We start from the raw sequence: 20,848 nt of genomic DNA on the forward strand, positions 1-20,848 counted from the left end.
AGAACAGCATTGTAAGAGGAAAGGATGAAAGAGGATTGATTTCAAGAAAGAGCATGATATAATAATGGGAGACCTAAAAAGGGAGAGTCTCTTCATTTTTCTACTTCTAATGGTTTGGAAGAGGCTCCCTGAGCAGATTCCTCATGCTCTGAAGGAGAGGCTCTGAGAAGCAGCTTTGCCAAGGATATATGGTTCTTTGAGTTTTGCTTTTCAATTGCTAGATAACAACCACAATAATGAAGGAATTTACCAAACTTAATCATGTTAATCCTCCACCCACCCAACACAGAATGGAATGAATGTCTTTTTTCCAAAAGAGATAGGCATCCTCCAAATCTTCCCAGTGCTCAGATCCTGTCTACAGTGGATCACATCCAAGTCTCCAGATTTAAAAAAAAAAAAAAAAAAAAAAAAAAAAAAAAAAAAAAAAGTTGAATAAATAACCCACTGAGTGGGAAAGAGGATTGTTGTTGAAATAAAACACCCATCTCACCAGGTCATTTGCCACATCCCTCTCCATCCAGAAGAGATCTGAATTAAGCCTATCTCTTAGTAGAGAGGTAGGTGCATAGCTGAGTCATTCCATAATGGCGGCGGGGGACAGGGGTAGGAGGGCAGCATAAAAAGTAGGCTATAATGATGAGACATGTAATGCATCACCATCCTTTCCCCATGCCCCATTCCTCCAAGAGAAAATGTGCTTTGTAAGGACCTAAAAATGTGAATAACATTTGGAGTTGACACAGATTTTTAATCTAGAAACAAAAACACCACTGCTGTAATTAAAATTGTTTTTTAACACAGAGGAAACATGGTCCTGTGCTGCCAACTTACAGCCCTAAGTGCTTCAGCTAACCATAAGGAGTTAACATTTATTGAGTGTTCACCACATGGGCTGAGCGTTACCTCTTTCGAAAATCGTATTTGCAACAAAGATTTGTTACTTTCACACCTAGAGCACAGAATCTATGGTTATAATTATTTCACCAAAATAATTATAGCCACTTTATCAGTTACTTTGTAAGCCCCGATTTTTTTTTTTTAATCTTGGCTCAGAAACAAGCCAAAAGAACAAACACAGTACCCTAAACCCAACCTTGAAGTTGTCCTTGTCTCAATCTCATGCTCTTTTTTGCAAACTCTGCCTTTACATAAAAGGCCAACTTCAGCGGGTGTGGCTGGCATGCCCACACAGGAGATGTGCACATTTCTCTTTGGGGATCAGCATTTGGGGCAACCTCAGAGCAGTGTCACTACGTGGCTATCATCCAAATCTCAGGATGAAAGCTGAGGTGCTGAATAAGCTGAATAAGAGAACATCTCAGAACAACAAAAAAGGGAACATGACCACAGGTTAGTGGGAAACAACTGTCAATTCTGCAGGCCAGTTCAGGCTGCAGGGAGGCAAGAGCATCATAGCGTGACAGCATGGATCATGACGGAATCAGACCAGGGTTTTCCAACATGCCCACTGGTGTACTGGGAAAACCTGGAAAGCCTATGGCAGCACCACACAATACCAGCTGCCCAAAAAGTGGCCCATAAAGCAACCTGTACAGTCAGCAACTCTGAAACAAATACTGTTTACAAATGCAATACCAGTCGGACCACTTCACCAAGAACAAATGTGATCTTTCCTGCAATTAGTTTAGAAACTTGCCTTAAGATTAGAAGAAATCAGCTCTGGAGAGTCATAGAAAGAGAAATGCCTAAGCTTTGGAGAGAAAGTTGTACATGTACTTGACCCAGTTACAATCTTCCTTTTTCTTTTCCCCTACCCACTGTTCAGGAGGCTCTTTCCTTAATTCTAAGTATTTTTCTCCATTGCAATGTATTTTTTCCCTTAGAGTTAGATTATATTCATTTTAATTTTGTTTTCTCCTCTAATGTTTTCTTAAAAAAAATTCTATAAAAGTAAGTTAAAAGTTGTCTACTATAGGATATACAGAAAAATACAAAGATACAAAAAAAAAATCACATCTAATCCTATCACCTGGATGATCATAAGCTTTTTCTTTATTAATTCCAAATCTTTTAATTTTTCTTTGTGTTTGTATATGTATGTATATACATATATATGTTTGTACATATATTCAGTTAATTTACAAAACTGGGATCATTCCAAAATACAGTTTGTATTTTTTTCTAATTATAATGGGCAGCCTATTCTCAAGCCATTAAATACTCTCTGAAAACACATTTTTTTTAATGACTACATAATTATTATTCTTTTTCAGGCTTTGACATTCTGAATGCAGTACATTAAGTGGAATAATATATAGATTTCCCCCTTTTTAATGTAACTTTGAACCATTTGTATTTGATTGCACTCACTTTTAATGCACTTCTCCATTGTTTTTCAAGATCAGACATTTTAAGTGCAGCCAATTAAGTTGAAAACACTTAAGAACATCAGGAAAGATTTATTGACAGTATAATACTAAAGATACCTAAGCCATCAGTATTTCTCACAACAGCTCTGTATTTTACAATCAAATAAAGTTTATCTCTATGAACTGTTTGTTTCTTCTGATTTTAAGTGTTACAATGGCTGGCTTAGTTGTGTTGTGACTTGTGATGGCACTGCATCCCCAGCTATTGGCTATTCATTTGCAAGTATCTGAAACCTTTTATCCCATTAGGTGGCATTTTATTAGCATCACACCATCTAGTTGTTCAGAAAAATTTGGATAACTGTATTATCAGTAGGACTTAACTTTGTTTTAATAGCTATTCTTCCCAACATCTGGTTTCAAACTGGTTGTCTGGAGCTCTCAGAAAATATTCTCCCAAAAAGACAAGCTCTAAGTGGTAAATAGCTGACAAGGACCTGAGGCATAGTAGGCCCTGCCAGGAGCACCAGGTAACACTATCACAGTGATACTGGGGGAGGATGAATTCAGGCTACAGTTGTGGGATCAGTGCCTTTTGTTCTCACCTTTCACCTCCGCTACCCAGATGCAGGAGTGAAGATTCCAAAGGGCAACTTTGGGGCACTCAAAGAAGCAGAGTGGTGACAGGAAGGCTCAAGGCCTCCAGGGAAAGAGGGCTCCACTCTTTCTCAGTGTGTGTCAGGTTTCAGACACTCTGCACTGTGCACCTGCTTCAACTTTCTACCATCACCATCTTTTGACACCCCTCAAGTTTTGCCTACTTCCCAAATTCTCTCAAGCCTTCCTTTTCCTATAGCAAGTTCAAAATCCTTTTTGAGGTTCTCTAAGAGTATGTGTTGCTAGGGCTACTAAGAAAGTTAAAAGCTCTCTCCTAAATTTACCCCATAATTTTTATATTCTATAGTGAAAGACAATATAGGGAATAGGGTGGCATCAGAGTACACAGAAGCCTAATAGAAAAACAGACATCTACATTTCAGAGTAACATTGCATGCTAATGACTCTCTTGATCACTGCCCCTGCCTCTTCCCACCCCCACCCCCACCACCAGAGTGAGGAGGGAGATTTAGAGGATTAGGTAGAGGTAAGGATTCCTATATGTGAATAGCAAAGGGAGAACACCTACAAAAGAATCAGCTTCCAGTCTTCTTTTCCTCCTTTTTGCTATTTTCATTTCCACCACTTGTGTGGGAATAGGGTGTATTAAACAAGGAATGAGCATTTCTTAAATTCTTACCAGGGTTCAGGCACTGGACAATTTTACAAATGAGAAAACTGAGACTCAGGATAGTTACTTGAGAAATAAGAACAAAGGGAAGCAGGAAGAGGGTACAGTTTTTAGCAGAAGCAAAGCCAACAAAAGATAGGGAAGGTCAATGGAAGTCCCAAAGAGTGTCAACTGGGAGGGAAAAATAGCCCTCTGTACCCTGAGTGCCATTTCCTGATCCCTGACTGGAATGAGGCTGCCACTCTGAAGACTATTCCTACATATGGATGTAAGGCATGCATCTGTATTCTAATTTTCATTTAGATGTTCTGGCATCATGTACACACCACCATGGCATGTTTCAGTTTCTACCAAAACAAAAGAGACTCAGAAGAAATTATTTACAGTTTAATGTTTCCAACCAGAGAGCCACGCCTCCCTTTCCAGCCTGCACTGTCAAGCTCTGAATTTGGTTCCAAGACCCTATTCTAGTCTAACAGTCTTCAATGCTGAAAATAAATTGCAATTTAAGCATGAATTCTATCATTTTCAAATAGGATGGTGCTTGGCTTACTTTCAACTGTTCTTACATGAACAGGATTTTATTTCCTTTTTGCAGATCATTCAATTCTAAATTTCTTCTTTCTTTTCTCTTTAGTCGGTTATATCAGTTTTTTCAATGTTTTAAACCATTTCAATGTTTTAACCTAAAGCTTTCCAATAAATCAAAGTTAGAGACACTTTCTATATGATCTGTGAAAAAGCAATCTTTCCCACAGTAATTTAGAAGTTAAATCTTTTCATTTTACGAAATCTCTTAGCATTTGTTGTTATTCTCAGGGACGAATAATATTAGCAACAAAGACAGCAACCACAAAACCATTCCTAAGTAAAGGAGATGGATTAGAAAGTTCAGGCAAGAATTGATAATATCCTCTCATACTTAGCAAACTTCATGTGACTGCTCAGTTCAGAATGTGGCATTACAAATGTTGTGGAAACAAAAATATAAGCATTCCTGGGAGACTCTTGTTTAAAAAAAATTTTTTTTAATGTTTATTTATTTTTGCAGGAGAGAGAGACAGAACATGAGTGGGGAAGGGGCAGAGCGAGGGAGACACAGAATACATAAGCATTCCTGGGAGAATCTTGTTTAAAAAAAAATTCTTCTTAATGTTTATTTATTTTTGCAGGGGAGAGAGAGAGAGAGAGAGAGAGAGAGAGAGAGAGAGAGAGAGACAGAGACAGAGCATGAGTGGGGGAGGGGCACAGAGAGGGAGACACAGAATCTGAAACTGGCTCAAGACTCTGAGCTGTCAGCACAAAGCTGTACCTGGGGCTTGAACTCACAAACTGTGAGATCATGACCTGAGCCAAAGTCAGATGCTTAACCAACTGAGCCACCCAGGGACTCCAGGAGAATCCTATTTTAAAAGCACAAGAAAACATGTGACAACCATGCAGGAAAGGTCTAGAGCCTTCAGCAGTAAAACAGGAGGAGGGTGTATTACCAGCAGCAAAGCCAACAACAAGGGATACCTCAGAAGAGTCCTTGGACTAATATAAAGCAAAAATTTTGGGGGCTTCTTCTTGTGCCTAACAGTCCGCTCGGTGTGGAATATAAGCAAGTACTTCATTAGCACCACCATCAGTTAGAGGTTCTTGGCAATCTAAGCACAGTGGACGACTTTACTGCTGAAGAGAAGCGGGATCTAGTCCCCTGGTAATAGCCATGCCAAATCTCAAAAGCAAAACAAGATTTTCTTCATTGTTCTGATGAGACACAAGATGTTTCTGAGGTTAGAGTTCAACTTTTACATGCACTTCGCTTTTGCCTTCAGAACTAGTTTATATTTGCCTGTCAAATACCCTATGATTTCATTTATATGTGGAATAAAAAAAAAATGAACAAGCAAACAGAAAGAGACATAAATATAGAGAACAAATCAGAGCACAGGGAGTGGGGGAATGGCAAAATAGGTGAAGGAGATTAAGAGGTACAAAATTCTAGTTATAAAATAAGTAAGTAGTGATGAAATGTACAGCATAGGAATATAGGCAATAATATTGTAATAACTTTGTATGGTGCCAGACGGTAACTATACTTAATGCAGTGAGCATTTCATAATGTGCATAATTGTTTAATCACTATGTTGTACACCTGAAACTAACAGAACACTGTATGTCAACTATACTTCAATAAAAAAATACATAAATAATTAGGTGAACAGGAAATCTTACAAGTATTTATAGCATACTAGTAATAGCCTAATATGGACCATTGCTTTAGTTTCACTATTTAATCACTAATAATTATATTTTAAAATAATAAATCCAACCTTACATCATGTGTGTTATTTACAAAGCACAATTTCAATTTCAATAACTATAGTTTTCCCCTCTAAAGTTCTATGTGATATTTTTCGAAAGAACCTGCTCTCTACTAGCATTCATTCCATTTTTATGATTTTCCCCTTACTTTATTTTTCATTATTTTATTTCTTTCTTACGCCACAGCTTTTTTCTGATAACTTTTTTTTATTGAAATATATTGAAACACAATGTTACATTAGTTGCAGATGTATGAAATAGTGATTTGACAAGTCTATGCAAATGCTATGTTCACTGCAGTAAGTGTAGCTACCATCTGTTACCATACAATGGTATTACAATACCATTGACTATATTCCCTATGCTGTACCTTTTATCCCCATGACTTATTCATTCCATAACTGGAAGTCTGTATGTTCCACCACCCTTCACCCATGTTACCCAGCCCCCACTTCCCATTTCTTTCATTCTTTTACATTTTTTTAATGTTTATTTATTTCTGACAGAGAGAGAGAGAGAGAACAAACAGGGGAAGGGCAGAGAGAGGGAGGGAGACATAGAATCAGAAGCAGGCTCCAAGCACTAAGCTATCAGCACAGAGCCCAACCTGGGGCTCGAACTCACGAACTACAAGATCATGACCTGAGCCAAAGTCACACGCTCAATCTTTCACTCTTTTAAACATACTTCTTTTATAGTATCCTAAATTTCATATTGCTTTAAGTTCCGGGGATATAAATCTTCACACGAGGTGGGGGGGGGGGTGTCTGTCTGTCTGTCTAAGTGTGTGTGAATTTTGTATGCTGTGAACTGAAGAAATGTACTTAGAGAATGAGTTCTTCTATAAAGGAAACCCCAGAGATTTCATTACTCCACAATCAGTTTCCATATTAATTTTTCAGTTTGACATTCCTCAAGATGCAGGTAAAGTAAATTTGGATTCTATACCCATGCACAGCACACTCATGGTGATGTTATTTTTTCCACCAGAACCCAGGTACTCATGAGCTTTCTCAGAGCTTTGCTGGGCCAGTGGAGAGTTTTTAAAGTTCACCTTTTATTGAAAGAGCAGACACTGTCCTAGCCTTAAGCTAGGATCTCAGGAGCCTTGAGTAAGCCAAGGACAAATCTTTGGGCATTAAAACCCCACCATCTACTGAGGCATTTGAGGCATATATCAAAGTCTAATTCTCTTCTGGGCCATGGAGACATCTGTTCATTAGCTTACCATTCTGGGTTTGTGTTCCCTCTTTGTTTCTGGGACTTGGAGATTTCACTTTCTTCCTTTTGAGTACAACTTTCAATTTTTAATATTTTATGAGGTTTTTTAAAATTATTTTTATGTGTTTCTTGCATGTAGGGCTGCTACAATAGACTGTCATGATCCTGGGACCAAAAATCCAAAGAACTTTTATGTAATTTTCTCATTTGCTCATCATGACACTGAGGTAAACAGAATTTTTTTTCACAGTTTTACAGATGAGGGAATAGAAAGATACTCAGACCTATTAAGTCACATAGCCAGTGCATGAATCAAAATCTACTACAGCTAGACTTATATTCTTTCCACTCTGCTAGAGATTCCTCAACAGGGGTCCTTCAATCCTTTTGGGTCTAGGCATTGTATTCAGGCTGAAAAAACAATGCCTTAACATATATATTCTACTACACTTCAAATATACCTAGATTTTGTGATTAATAAATATAACTTCATTTAAAAGGAAAACTCCCAGCAAGTCCATTTCTTGGTACCTACCCCCAAAGAACCGCAGACTACACAGTCCTAAGGTGGCATATATACACAAGGATTTTTTTTGCAACAGTTTTCATAGTAACAAAATGTGAGGAAAGATGGAAATGATCAACCGCTGGGGAATGGATAAATAAACAATGGTATTGGGACACCTGGGTGGCTCAGTTGAGCGTCCGACTTCGGCTCAGGTCATGATCTCACAGTTCATGAGTTCAAGCCCTGCTTCAGGTTCTGTGCTGACAGCTCTGAGCCTGGAGCCTTCTTCTGATTCTGTGTCTCCCTCTCTCTGCCCCTCCCCCACTCATGTTCTGTCTCTCTCTGTCTCTCAAAGATGAATAAATGTTTTTAAAAATTTTTAAAAAAAAACAATGGTAGTACACATGGGTTAAAAAGAATAAGTGGGGTTCTTTATGAACTGACATGAAATAACTTCCAAGACATAGGGTTGAGTTGCAGCATAATACATACAGTACAGTACAGTGTGTGTTACAGAACACATGTACCATACATAAAAAGCAGCACCAAATATTGAGATTTTTATATATTAATAAGATAGCAGAGAAAAGGCATGGATGGATACAAACTATAGAGCTAATAGCAGTTTCCTCCAGGGAGAGGCCTGGAATTGGGGCTCAGGTCAAGAAATGAGAAAGAAGGTACAGTTTTGTGGGTTGTATCTAATTTATTCAATGAAAATATAGACATATGTTAATTATATAACTAAAAATTAATAAAGTTATATTTAAATGCATTTAAACAAATACCACGTACCTCAATTCTCAATAGCTTTTTTTTTAATTTACATTTTGTAATTTCTCAATCAACAGACACTAAAAGATATATGTTAATGAAAACTGTTGAAGTATGATGGGCCTCACAATCACATAACTGGGGATATCTGTCCTTAGCCACATGCCTCTTTTAAGTAATAATGGCTATGCTGGTAGCATAGCATTATGCATTATTGTGAATATGGCATTATTGTGAACTGGTAAATCCTGGATGTGTCAAATCCATGACTAAGGCCAGTAGATGACAATGAGGTGTACATTAAGTGAGAAAGTGTCATATGCACCTGCCATTGCCACACATGCTAATGCAAGAAAGGTAATATATCAGAGGCCTTTACTGTGAAAGCTGTGTTTACTTGCACATCAAGCGATAAAATGGACCAATTGCAAAGATCAAACAACCAAAAAAATACATATATTTCTTATGTCTTTGGAAATTCTTGTTACCTGATGTGGGTTAGGCATGCTGGGTATTTCTCTTACTACTGAAAACACAGCACCTATCTTGTTTTTCCCTTAGCTTCTTGAAGTTTTTGTTTAAAAAAGGGGTGGGTAGCCCAAACTTATTGAAATCTGGCTCTCCTTCTGGGAACAATTCTTACAAATACAGATTGAAAACCTTTAGTTTTAAGTCTTTTGTAGCTACTAAAGATTCAGTGATACTCCAGGAGGGCTCATGGTAAAGAGGCCCAAGAAAGCACAACAGAAGAAATGCACAGCCTTAAACAATCAGACATTGCTGTGAAACAGCAATACATGAGCCTATGTATACTCACTGCTGACAAACGGGTTCAGCCTCCCTCATTCCAATAAAGTTTTTCAGACCACTATCAATGCACCTTTGTCAAGAGTATAAAAGGAATCCTGGCCAACACATACTTTTAAAATGGGAAATGCCAGAGTGTCTGGGTGGTTCAGTTGGTTAAGCCTCCAACTCTTGATTTCATCTCAGATCATGATCTCATGATTCATGAGTTCGAGCCCTACATGGAGCTCCTCGCTGACAGTGCAGAGCCTGCTTGGGATTCTCTCATGCTTTCTCTCTCCCACTCTGCCCCTCCCACACGTGCTCTCTCGCTCTCTCAAAAATAAATAAACTTAAAAAAATAAAATAAAATGGGAAATGTCTTTAAAATGGAAAGGTCAAATTCTCCCATAAATACAAATCCATTTATAGATCTGCAATTAGACAGAAGGAAGTTATGCAACGCTAAGCTAAAGCACTAGGGTAAAATTTGACTCTTGGAATGATCTGCCAGCTCCTCTCCAGAGTATCAAGAGGACTCAGAAGCATACAAGAGTCTGGCCTATCTGACAAGGCCTCACAGAGAACCACTCTGCACTTTGAATCAAACCTGCTAAAAAACAAAACAAAACAGATCTATCATGTCAATGGGCAAGTCAAAACATTCGTGGATATCAATGTCTTTCAGTGAGGTTTAGATCCATGTTTTCTAAGCAAATCCCCAACGCACAGGATTTAGAGAAAGCAGTTCTTATCAAAAGAAAGAAACGCATTCAGAAATCATGGGAGCAATTCTCTAAATGCTTGTTTTAGAAGATTATTTCCCATCACTTAAAAAAAGAAAAAACATATTTCCTGGTACATGGAACATTTGCATACAGATTTAAGTACTTTATTCAATTTACAAATGTAGTCAAAGTCATTTCTCAGACCTGTGTCTATGAACACAGACTTCAGAACCTTGCAGGACCATGGATATGCAAAATCCCTGTTTTTTAAGTAAGATGCATTAACTGTAGAAATGCCAACAAGGCAAAGCTCTTAGCTGTTTTTTACAGTTCTGCCATATTAAGCACCACTGTACTCAAACTTTAATGAGTTTTAATACTATCCCTTCAAGCAAGGGCAAGTCTTATATCCACAGAAATATCCTTATGAATCTGAACAGAAGTCTCTCATTTACTTTCGCCCACTAGTGAGCATCTTGGTTCAAAGGTGACAGTGAAAAGTTGTATTGCGTAGGGATTTCAACCTTGAGTTCTCATCCCTTGAACATGGCTTAGCTGTTCTCAGTTGTGCATAAGATCTCCACCTGATGTCAAATGGGTTGGCAGTTTTGGAAGATATAGCTAAGTATAAACAGGGAGTAAAAATTAGGTCCAAGATTCCATCAAAAGCATGTGTCATTATACAAGTCAGACTGCTCATCACAGGAGTGTTATTCCTGCAGAGGTCCTTACAGATCGACCTAATTTTTTCCATTTGACAAAGAAGGAAACAAATTATAATAACTATAGCTATCATCAGTGGAGCATTTTGCTTTAGTGCATTCTCTCATTGAATTTTCAATGCTACCTTGTGAGAATATCATTATCTGAGACTAGCAGATACTATCATTACCCCTTTGTAGATGAGGAAACTATGGCTGGGAAAAACTAAGGACTTCCCTTGGATTTCCACTCAAGTGTCATCTTATCAGGGAAGCGCTCCTTTTGTAAAACAGCAATCTTTCTGTGGCACTCCCTCTCCCTCTCAGATTTATTTTTCTCCCTGTCACTTATTTCCAACCAATACATTTACATTTTCAATTGTCTATATGCCCTTCTAGAATTTAAGCCTCACTGGGAGTAGGCTTTGCTTTGTTCACTGCTATATCCATAGCACAGAGAGTACCTGGAACATAGTTGGTAGTCAATAAATATGGGGTGAGTAAAAAGTTATTAAAGAAAACTGCCCAAGGCCACAGAACTAGTAACCAATAGAGCCAGAATTTGGGCCCAAAACTGTAACTCTGAAGCACACACTTTTAACCATTTTGCTCTTACTCTAAGCAATCAGCTTACTTCACAGTAAGATATTTTTCAGGAGTTCCAGGCCATCATTAATTTTCTCTGGTTACCTCCCTCACCTCACTGTGGCTATGCTATTAGGATATTTATTTGAAGGAAAGAGGACACATGGGCTGAGGGTCCTAGAGGACAGTTTTTGCCCAGCTAACTGGTTACTGAATCTTTCTATATCTCATTTCTTCATCAACAAGGAGTATTCTTTCTGCTTGAGCTCTAACTCTATTATTCTAAATTCTTAGAATAAAATACTTACAATGTGCTAAAGAATCCCCAGTGACTCCAAATGATGGCAGAAGCCTCCTAATCCAAATTAATTTTACTGAATTAAAATTTTAAAATAACTGTGTGTATTATATCCACATTCTGCCTGCCCAAACCCCTCTGTACCAAAAAATAAACAATTTTTTTAAAAAATCTTGATAGAAAAGACTACAAGAAAATGTAAAAAATATCAACAGCGGTTAATATACCTTATTTTAAAAATAAATCTAAAAACAAAATAAAGGTATATCCAGTATAACTTGTAAGGCAAATAGCTTTACCAAGGATGTAACAATTCATTTATTCCATAATTTATTAAGTACCATTATGGGATAGGCAATATATTATTCCTCCAAAAAATGACTATCAGGCTTTATTTTATAAAGTTTAGTAACAGCAAGATTCCAGGATAAAAGATTTTGTTAGATTTTTTTTTCACTTTACAAAAAGATTTTGTTAGATTTTTTTTTTCACTCTGTTAGATTTAATGAGAAGATAGGAAGAAGAGAGACTTGGCCACCTACTCTGACCCTTTAACATTTACCTTTGCATAGACACCCTAGAACTGCCTCGAGTTTCATTCTAATTCAGGTGAGTCAATGGAACCTAATTCATGTTAAGAATCAACTTAATATTGATTCAGTGCTAGACAAAGTCATGGATCTTAATCAGAAGGTGGACATCTTTCTAATATCGGGTGGAATTCTCAGTTTGGAATCTTTCCCCTTTCTTTTTTCACATTTTGGTGGTCCCCCTGACCCTCTCATTCTCCTAGTCCCTGGAGTCTCTGCTCACTCTGATATTTTTTTTTTATCCACCAGTGCTCTCAGCCATATCAACAGCTGACTTCACAGTGCCCATCCTCTCAGATTTGGCCAAAGCAGAACAATGAGACTAACAAGAGAAGGAGCAAGAAGAAAGTAGTCAGGCTTTTCTGTAGCCCCAATTTATTGAGTCATTAATGGTCTTGGTGTCACCTAGTCTTCCACAAACAACAGGGCAGTAATTAGCTTGGCTTGGCCAGTTAGCAGCCATCAATAAAAGGCAATAAAATGGAAAGACAAAAAATAATATAGGTTTACAAGCAACATACCTTTAGACATTTTATTATCATTTAAAATGAAAAGGTTTAGACTTTTAATTATATAATTAATAGCCCAAGAAGCTACTTGTCTGAACAGAAAGCATACCAACTTCAAGAACCAGAGTGAGGGTGCCTGGGAGCAACTTGGGCACAGGAAGGTGCAAATTATAAATTCTTTTACAGACAGCAACAATTTCGAAAATCCTCTGATCTTCCTCATGAATCTTATTCCAGAGAGAAGCAAGTGATCTGCTGTTCCTAAAAGAGCCGCCAGGACTGGCAGCCTAGGAAACTCACAGGACACTTAGCAGATAGTCTTTTACCTTCAGTAAAACAACATTTTATTTCTGGAATTGGTGCCCACCTCACAAACACCCCTGTTGTGTTCTCAGTAAACATATATAATTTATGTACATATGTATTTACTTATATATATAATTTATATATGTATTATATACATGTTATATATATGCTCTATATACATACAATACACACAAATACAAATACATGAACCAATGAGAAAGCCAACATAAATGTCACTTCAGGTTAGCATCAGTGCTGAATTTCCATTTAGTTATTCAGATTTTTTTCTGTGGGTCATCTTGACTTGAAAAGTTATGATACAGAACTAAAGTCTTAGATGTTTCAAGCTGTAAGTGAGACAGTTAGGTCTTCTCACAACCACTGTCTAGTTCATCTCCAAATCCATTTCCTCATCATCAAAAAATAATGTTACTATTGTTATTGAGAATGGTGATGGTCCTGGCAACACTGTCTCCATAGTCATATTTGAGTGGGTACTGCTACTACAGTACCTTGACTGAGGGTAGAAGTAGGGAGTTGTGCTGAGACCCTAATGCCAAACCAAAGGGAAAAGAAAGAAAACCAAAAAAGTGAGGGAGCCAATGCTTAGGGAACATGACCAAGTAAGATGTGAGCCCTTAAAGAGAGTGGCCAGCAGTCTAACCCACAGTGTGCAAAAGGGCCAGGTGATCTCAAGCTCAGTGCAGAGCAATATGTATGGCAGTCTGAGATGCTGAGTGGACAGAGCACCAGGAAACCCCAGACAGACAAGTATCAACACACTAAATCTAGAATACCTTAGTTCAAAGCAGGATCCAGTCCAGGAAAAAAGTCACTAGAAAGCGTTAAAGGAGCATGTGTACACTCCAGCTAAGTAGGCTGCACTTCAAACCTAGTTCTAAGAGGACAAAAAATCAGGAATGGGAAGAAAGGCTACGCTCATACAGCAGTGCTCAGGCTCATGGCCATAGCAAGGGCAGGGTAAGTCAGGTGCAAGGCAAGAAGAACCCTAGTTGCGAATACCCTCGAAGACTTGACCAAGATTGGCTCAAGACTGGAATCTGTTCATAGAAATTTCCTGGTATTATAGCAGAGTTGGGGGACTAAGGGAAATCAGAGACTATCTTGAGACTCACTTAAATTCATGGGTGAAGTTTCTCAGAACTCTGGTATTGACTTAAAAGGCCCTAATGGGGAAAAAAATGTGTCGAAATAACTATAAAATAGTTATCAAAATCCAACATCTACCCTAGCCTAAGGATTGGTGGACACTGCTTTTAAACCCTTTTGTCTTTCCTAAAAGTGAGCATTTGTGTGACAATCAATACTATGAATTCCTCAGTGCATTTCTGCTCTAAAATACAAGGAACATGACTCTTCAGGGTACAGGCCTGGGTACCTCTACTTGGACATCAAAAAGATTAGGCGCAAGGTCAACCATCTTCCCAGTTCTACCTGGAGCCACCCTCCAAAGCCAGAAAAAAAATACTTACGACTAGGAATTTTAACAATCTGTCTTCTTAACACTTACAAGTGAATCCAATGGTTACATCTGGTCTTGGCCAGGAGTTTCTAACCAGCTTCTGGATAAATGCTTAATTAACATTATTTTAACTTTGCCTAGATCTGTGGCTAAAAGGTTAGTCGTGTTTTGTTTTATGACATGAGGGGAATTTGGTGCCTTGGAAACAGAATGGCTAACCCAGACCATAGTCCAGTGGTTTTCAACTCAGGCAGCACATAGAATCATCTGGAAACTTTTTTTTCTTAATGTTTATATATTTTTGAGAGAGAGAGAGACAGAGAGACAGAGCGTGAACAGGGGTGGGACAGAAAGTGAAAGGGAGACACAGAATCAAAAGCAGGCTCCAAGCTCTGAGCTGTCAGCACAGAGCCCAATGTGGCACTTGAACTCACAAACCACAAGATCATGACCTGACCCAAAGTCGGACATTTAACTGAGCTACCCAGGTGCTCCTAGAAACTTAACAAAAACAAAAACCAAAACATTGCTAGGGCTCCACCCCTAGAGATTCTGACTTAATTTATCTTGGCTATACAATATGCTAGGGAATGTTTTAAAAGCTCCAAAGGTGATCCTTCCATCCAGCAAGGTTAAAAGCAGCTTTTCTCAAACTAATGGGCATATGAATCCCACAATATGTGGCAAAACCAGCAGATCTTGATCCAGTAGGTCTGGTGTGGAGCTTTCTAGGTGATGCCTAAGGTGTTTGCAGGCCACATATTGAGATGTTAAAAAAACGGATGGAAAAGTATGAGGAAAGAGGGTCCACACTCGTGTCCTCCCAGGAGTGTTAGTAGGTGAGCCCTCCTTAACCAAGGCAAAACACACCCCCACTCTGCCTTAACTGTCAAGTTGAGCAGATGTTCCCAGAGCTCAGAGATGACCTTCTGAGTTATGAAAATAAGCAATTATCCAAATGTCCAGAAAAGGCCTCAAATCAACCAGGACAACACTAATGGGAATCCCAGAGTGAGCAAATAGGAGTCAAAGCAGTGAACTTTAAAAAAATGAATCTGCCTTTGTTTCACTTTGGCTCTGTGTTTGCAGGGAAACTCCATAAGCAGAAGCTTATGTGACCCTACTTTAGCCACATGGCAAGCAGGGGCTGTAAAGGAGGAAGAGAGACATCAAGGAAGGAGGGCTCTGTTTACACAGGGTGGCTTAACAGAACACACCACACAGTCCACTAAATTCCACAGACCTAAGCTTTGGTCACTGCGAGATTGTACCCTGTGAGGTCCTCTTGCAGTGACTGCCACTCTCTTCTGTCTTCACTTTCCTGATATACTGCTTTCCTCATTTCCCTTCCCTAATCAGAAATGTCCAGCAAGATGAACTCCAAACTCTGTGTGACCTCTAATCTGTGTAATTCCTCAGCCTTACCTGCCAAGACATTCTTCTTTTCTCTCCTCCCAAACACAGAGGCCATCTCTTCGTCAGGGCTATCAGCATGACATTTCCCCACCTGGAATACTCTCCTTTGCACATTTCCTGTTACTGAAATTCTCCTGCTCTTCTCAAGGCCCAGTTCCAGCCCTATCTTTCTCGTCAAGGCTTCTCTCACCCTCCAGCCACCACGCCTTCGTGGGCACTTCTAGAGCTTTCCCTTGTAGTCCATGAATTTTACTTACCCTGCTACTCCCAGACTTACTATTTTTTCACAAGAATATAGTGTGCCTTTCTAACCACATCATAAACTTTTGGCTGGCAGTACTATACCTATACTTTCTTGTACCTCCTGTACCCAGTATGGTTCTATGTAAATAATAGATGCTACAGCAAGAGTTGTCACACATTTACCAGAGAGCTCACCACAGCTGATGAAACTGAGATTCCCAGAGGCAAGATTCTCAGGAGTTTCCACTCACAGACAAGACTTCCCACAACTAACAAAAGTGTCAGTTGCTTCACTGCCTCAGATCCCTTTCTACTCCAGTTATGTTTGCCATTATGTGGCACCAAACAGTCCCTGTTCTGGATTCCTGCAAAGCCCAATGCTTTATACTCCAAGAGCCCTCACACCCAGCCAACCCTTGTGCTAGGGTGAGCATTCAATTCCATAACATAATCTTTAGGCCTGTCCAGTTTTCAGTCCTTGTATGGAAGTCAAAATTCCTTTCAGGATCAGGCTCTCAGTCTGTTCCTCTGAAGAGAAAAACAATAGGGTGTGGTCAGGAGAAAAGTAGAGACCTAGCCAAACTGTCTCCTGGAAAAACTACTCATATAGCTACAACAAACAGGTATGGCCACTCCACTAGCTCTGAGCGGAACTATGCAAATGCAAGACAGCAGATACATATGAAGGAATGCTATCCAATACCATCCATACAGGAACCATTAAACTTTTCTAGTCTGGGAAGGGGGGGGGGGGGAATCCTGTCCAAAAAATAAATAAAAACATTGAAAACTATGGATGTGATCATTACAATGGACCATGAGATTACTCCAAAAGTAGACTTTGCCTAGGGGTCTTAGAAATGTCCTAGGGTACTGGCAGCCCTTGACAAACAGCAAAAGAAAAATGAGATTCATTTGCTGCATATTATGGATTCTCCCCCAGGGCTCAGTGCACAAAGACCCTGCTCCTTTCTCCCCTAGGACACACAGCCGAAAATGCTAGTCTCAGTGGCACACCAGACTTGCTTTAGCTAGGTTCTGTGTTGGCCATGGGCACTAAACGCTGCTCTGAATCCTCCCCCACTGCCCTCAGGCTCCTCTTTTGTTTTGATCATACTACTCACAGGTCTCTGTCCTCCTGCATTTCAGACAAGAGAGTTAAGTTCAGTCAATGTTGAGGAGGGAGAAGAAGACTTTGCAATTAAATTGCTAATTAAGGAAGTACCAACCTGAAGAAGCTAATTTGCACTGACCTATTTAAAATATCTAGCAGCAGATCAGGCATGAATTGAGGTACAGCCCTTTTATGCATCAGCCAACTGGCCTTCTTTCAGAGCAGCAGCTATCAATAATTCCATGCTGAGGACCATCTGATAGGAAATCAACCATGGGCCCCTGGAATGCCAGCATTCCCCACTGCTCTGTTTTCCCAGTTGTCAGATCTGTTTATAAATTGTCCATTTATAGCAAATCCAGCACCTGCTATGAACACCTCATCCTGCCAAGTGTTGGAGTGCATCTCAGAAAGAACCACTATAGACTTTTCCAGTTCCTTTTAACCTTTCCCAACCCAGGAGTTTGAATATTTGCCTAGGAATTCTGAGGGAGGACATATTCTATACGGAAAAAGCTAGTCTATTATAAGTTAGCATTCTGCTCCACTTTAAAAAAAAAAGAAAGAAAGAAAAGAAAGAGAAAGAAAATCATCATTCCCTTGGGAGACACAATGCTCTCCTTCTGAACAAGTCTGACATTGGGACACATTTAAAGTAACCCCGAAAAAATTCAGCAGGGTACAAATGCTCTGGGGGAAAGTTAAGGGAGGCTTTCTTTTTAACTCTATTATGTAGCTTTTTAGCTCACTGTCAATACTTCCACTTAGCAGACAATGCTGTCTGCTGCTCAAAACCATTATGTAAAATGTATTTAAAGACACCTTCCCAGGGCTGAAAACCCTATATATGACCTAGATTTGGGTTTTTTCTTGCCAATTATCCATTTGCAAAGTGCCTAGAATTAATTCTCAAAATTCCATCCCTCCTCCAATCCCAGTACGCTTCCGTTCATTTTATTCTTTGCAAAACAAAATAAAATCAATGGCATACATATAATATTTTTGAAGTGAGGGTTCATGGTTTCTAGAGAATTATGAAGTTCAAACTAGATGCTGTGGTAGACAGAAATGTGTGGGTAACCTCCAGGAGGTGCGGTGACCCCTTGATGCTTCAGTTTACACCTTCCCTCAATAATCCTTCTCAAGCATAAAACTGTCACTTTTTTTTTTAAGCCACAGAGGGAGACCCTAATTAAGAGCACGTGGCAGAGGCCGCTGGTGTGAGGGGGTGGCATTTCTCATCTCCAGCTCTGCATTCAGCCAAGGGGGTAGCCACATATTTTTGCTGGAAGACTTGAGCGTTTAATATTTCTTTTTGAAAAATGTTGAGGTATTTGGAGACAGAAGACAGCCTTTGTAAGGTAATTGTTATTAGTGGGCCAGTAAAGTTAGGCAGTCACGAGATTGGGCAAAACAGAAGCGACTCAAGAAATAGAATCAGAGAGCATGGAATTAAACACCTATAAAATTAAAAATGCCTGCTCTCGGCTATGGGTTATCCTTTGCAGGGGCCAGGGCTTCAGCATTCCAGTCTGGGATAGTTTATAGCTTTATGTTGGAGTTTATACAGATTAAGCTAATCTTAGATTACATACGCATCAATTATTTCTTTCCACAATGGAACTGTGTTTAATCCGTTACATGTTACTCCAGTGCAAATCATCTTTGCTTACTTTTTGGTCATTTGATGGCCATCTGTTTTACCAACCTGGATTCTTTCACTCATCACAGAAGTCAGGCCCCATTACTTGAGATGATCTCTGAGATGCCCCTGCTGGAGAAAGGAATGTGCAAATTAGGAGACTACAAATCAGTTTGAAAACTCAATGACTCCTTCCCATAAATCTGTGTCCTTAATATTAAAAATCATTTGGAGGTGCTGAAAAGAGAACTGATAGCTAACAGAACACAGCAGCCCTACTCTCTTCAGGGCATGGATTAGCAGTTGAGAGGGACTATGCAGATCTAAATCCATATTCTGCTACCAAAAATAGAAAAGAGGAAACCTTTGAAGCCAAAGAAGGCCTAAGAATAACTGTCAGCAAAGAGTTAGAGCTCCATGGGCAGGAAGCAATGCTCAAGTGGCCGTTTTGTGCTTCTTTTTTTTCCCCCCTCCCCAGTGGCTTTCACATTTATCCTGTTAGAAAGATAGCTTTCAAAGACTTCCCTTTAATACAGACACATGGGCCTTCACAACCCGCCTTTCTACAGCGGCTCAGGGGCCTGGCGCTGCACATCACTTCCACACAGCCCCTGGGTTTGGTGTGATTTCCCCCCACGATCACTTCAATCTGTTTAAGGCTGAACAGAGAACTCTTCATAGACCACATTACACAGAGAGCCTCAGTAGGAAATGGCTGACCAAGAAACACTTGTTTCCTGTTTTGCTTTTGACAATTTTACATTTCAACTCAACCTGGGTTTCATCCTTTTTTTATAGTCACAAAAATCAATGCACCAAACCAGTGAAATTTGTTTTATGACACTATAAAATATACACTTGAATCTATCTTATAAAAGGTTTTCGAGTTAGAAGAGGTTTTCTGGAAACAAGACAGTGAGGATGCTTTAAAGAGGCCTGTGGGACAACTGGAGAGGCACAGAGGCTGACAGGGTTACTAGAAGGAGATCTGGCAGATGTGTGGTGATAAGCAGCTTTAAAGGCCAAGGGATAGAAAACACGATATGAAGGAGAACAGAGAGAAACAAGACACTGAGGAAGATGACAGAGTCTCCTCTAGCCATGCAACACCTTATGCAAATAAGGAAAAGGCACCCCTTGTGAGCACACACAAACTGATGCGAAGGTGCATGGTTTGATTTCAGCTCCCACTCTTCCCTTTGATCAGATGCCCTTCTGCAAGGCACAGCCTACACCATACCACACCTGGGGTTTGTGAAAAATGCAGGCAAGAAACTGAAAGTCTCAAATGGGGAACTTTAGATAAACTGTCAAAAAAAAAAAAAAGTCACAGATGCTTATGGTAGCATACAGGAAATCCTGTTTTGAATCAAAGAATTTTGCTGGTGACTGAGGTTGGGGGAGGATAGCTGGAAAAATTTATTTCTCCAAACTAGCTATATCAAAACATCCCAATGGAACATTTTATCTTTTGTCATGTTTCATATGATGCATGTATTTGTTCATTTTTTAAAAAACGTTTATTTATTTTTGAGAGAAAAAAAGAGTGCAAACAGAGGAAGGGCAGAGAGAGGGAGACACAGAATCCTAAGCAGGTTCCACACCATCAGCATGGAGCCTGACACGGGACTCAAACCCATGAACCGCAAGATCATGACCTGAGCCAAAATTAAGAGTTGGACACTCAACTGACTGAGCCATCCAGGCACCCTGTATTGTTCATTTTATGAGAGCTTTTTGGGTTTTTTGGGGTTTAATTTTTTTTTTAATGTTTATTTTTTTTTGAGAGAGAGGAAGAGAGAGAGAGCGAGCAGAGGAGGGGCAGAGAGAAAGTAAGACACAGAATCCGAAGCAGGCCCCAGGATCTGACCTGTCACCACAGAGCCCAATGCAGGGCTGGAACCCACGAACCTTGACATCATGACCTGAGCCACCCAGGCGCCCCTAAGAGAGCTTTTTGTTCATCACATCACTATATTTGTCAGGATCACAATCTGTGCCTAGACACAAAAT

General features: G+C 39.4%; 1 protein-coding gene across 1 annotated transcript in view; it reads right to left on the bottom strand.

The window, feature by feature from the left end:
- The window catches only part of ANKRD55 (ankyrin repeat domain 55), a 595,509-nt gene that overhangs the window by 544,737 nt on the left and 29,924 nt on the right, over nt 1-20,848 (bottom strand). The window contains exon 2 of the mRNA XM_042987042.1: nt 18,867-18,967. The gene's annotated coding sequence lies outside the window, so the exon portion shown is untranslated. The remainder of the gene's footprint in view (nt 1-18,866; nt 18,968-20,848) is intronic.

Source organism: Panthera tigris, chromosome A1 (genome assembly GCF_018350195.1).
Source record: "Panthera tigris isolate Pti1 chromosome A1, P.tigris_Pti1_mat1.1, whole genome shotgun sequence".
NCBI classification, from domain to species: domain Eukaryota; kingdom Metazoa; phylum Chordata; class Mammalia; order Carnivora; family Felidae; genus Panthera; species Panthera tigris.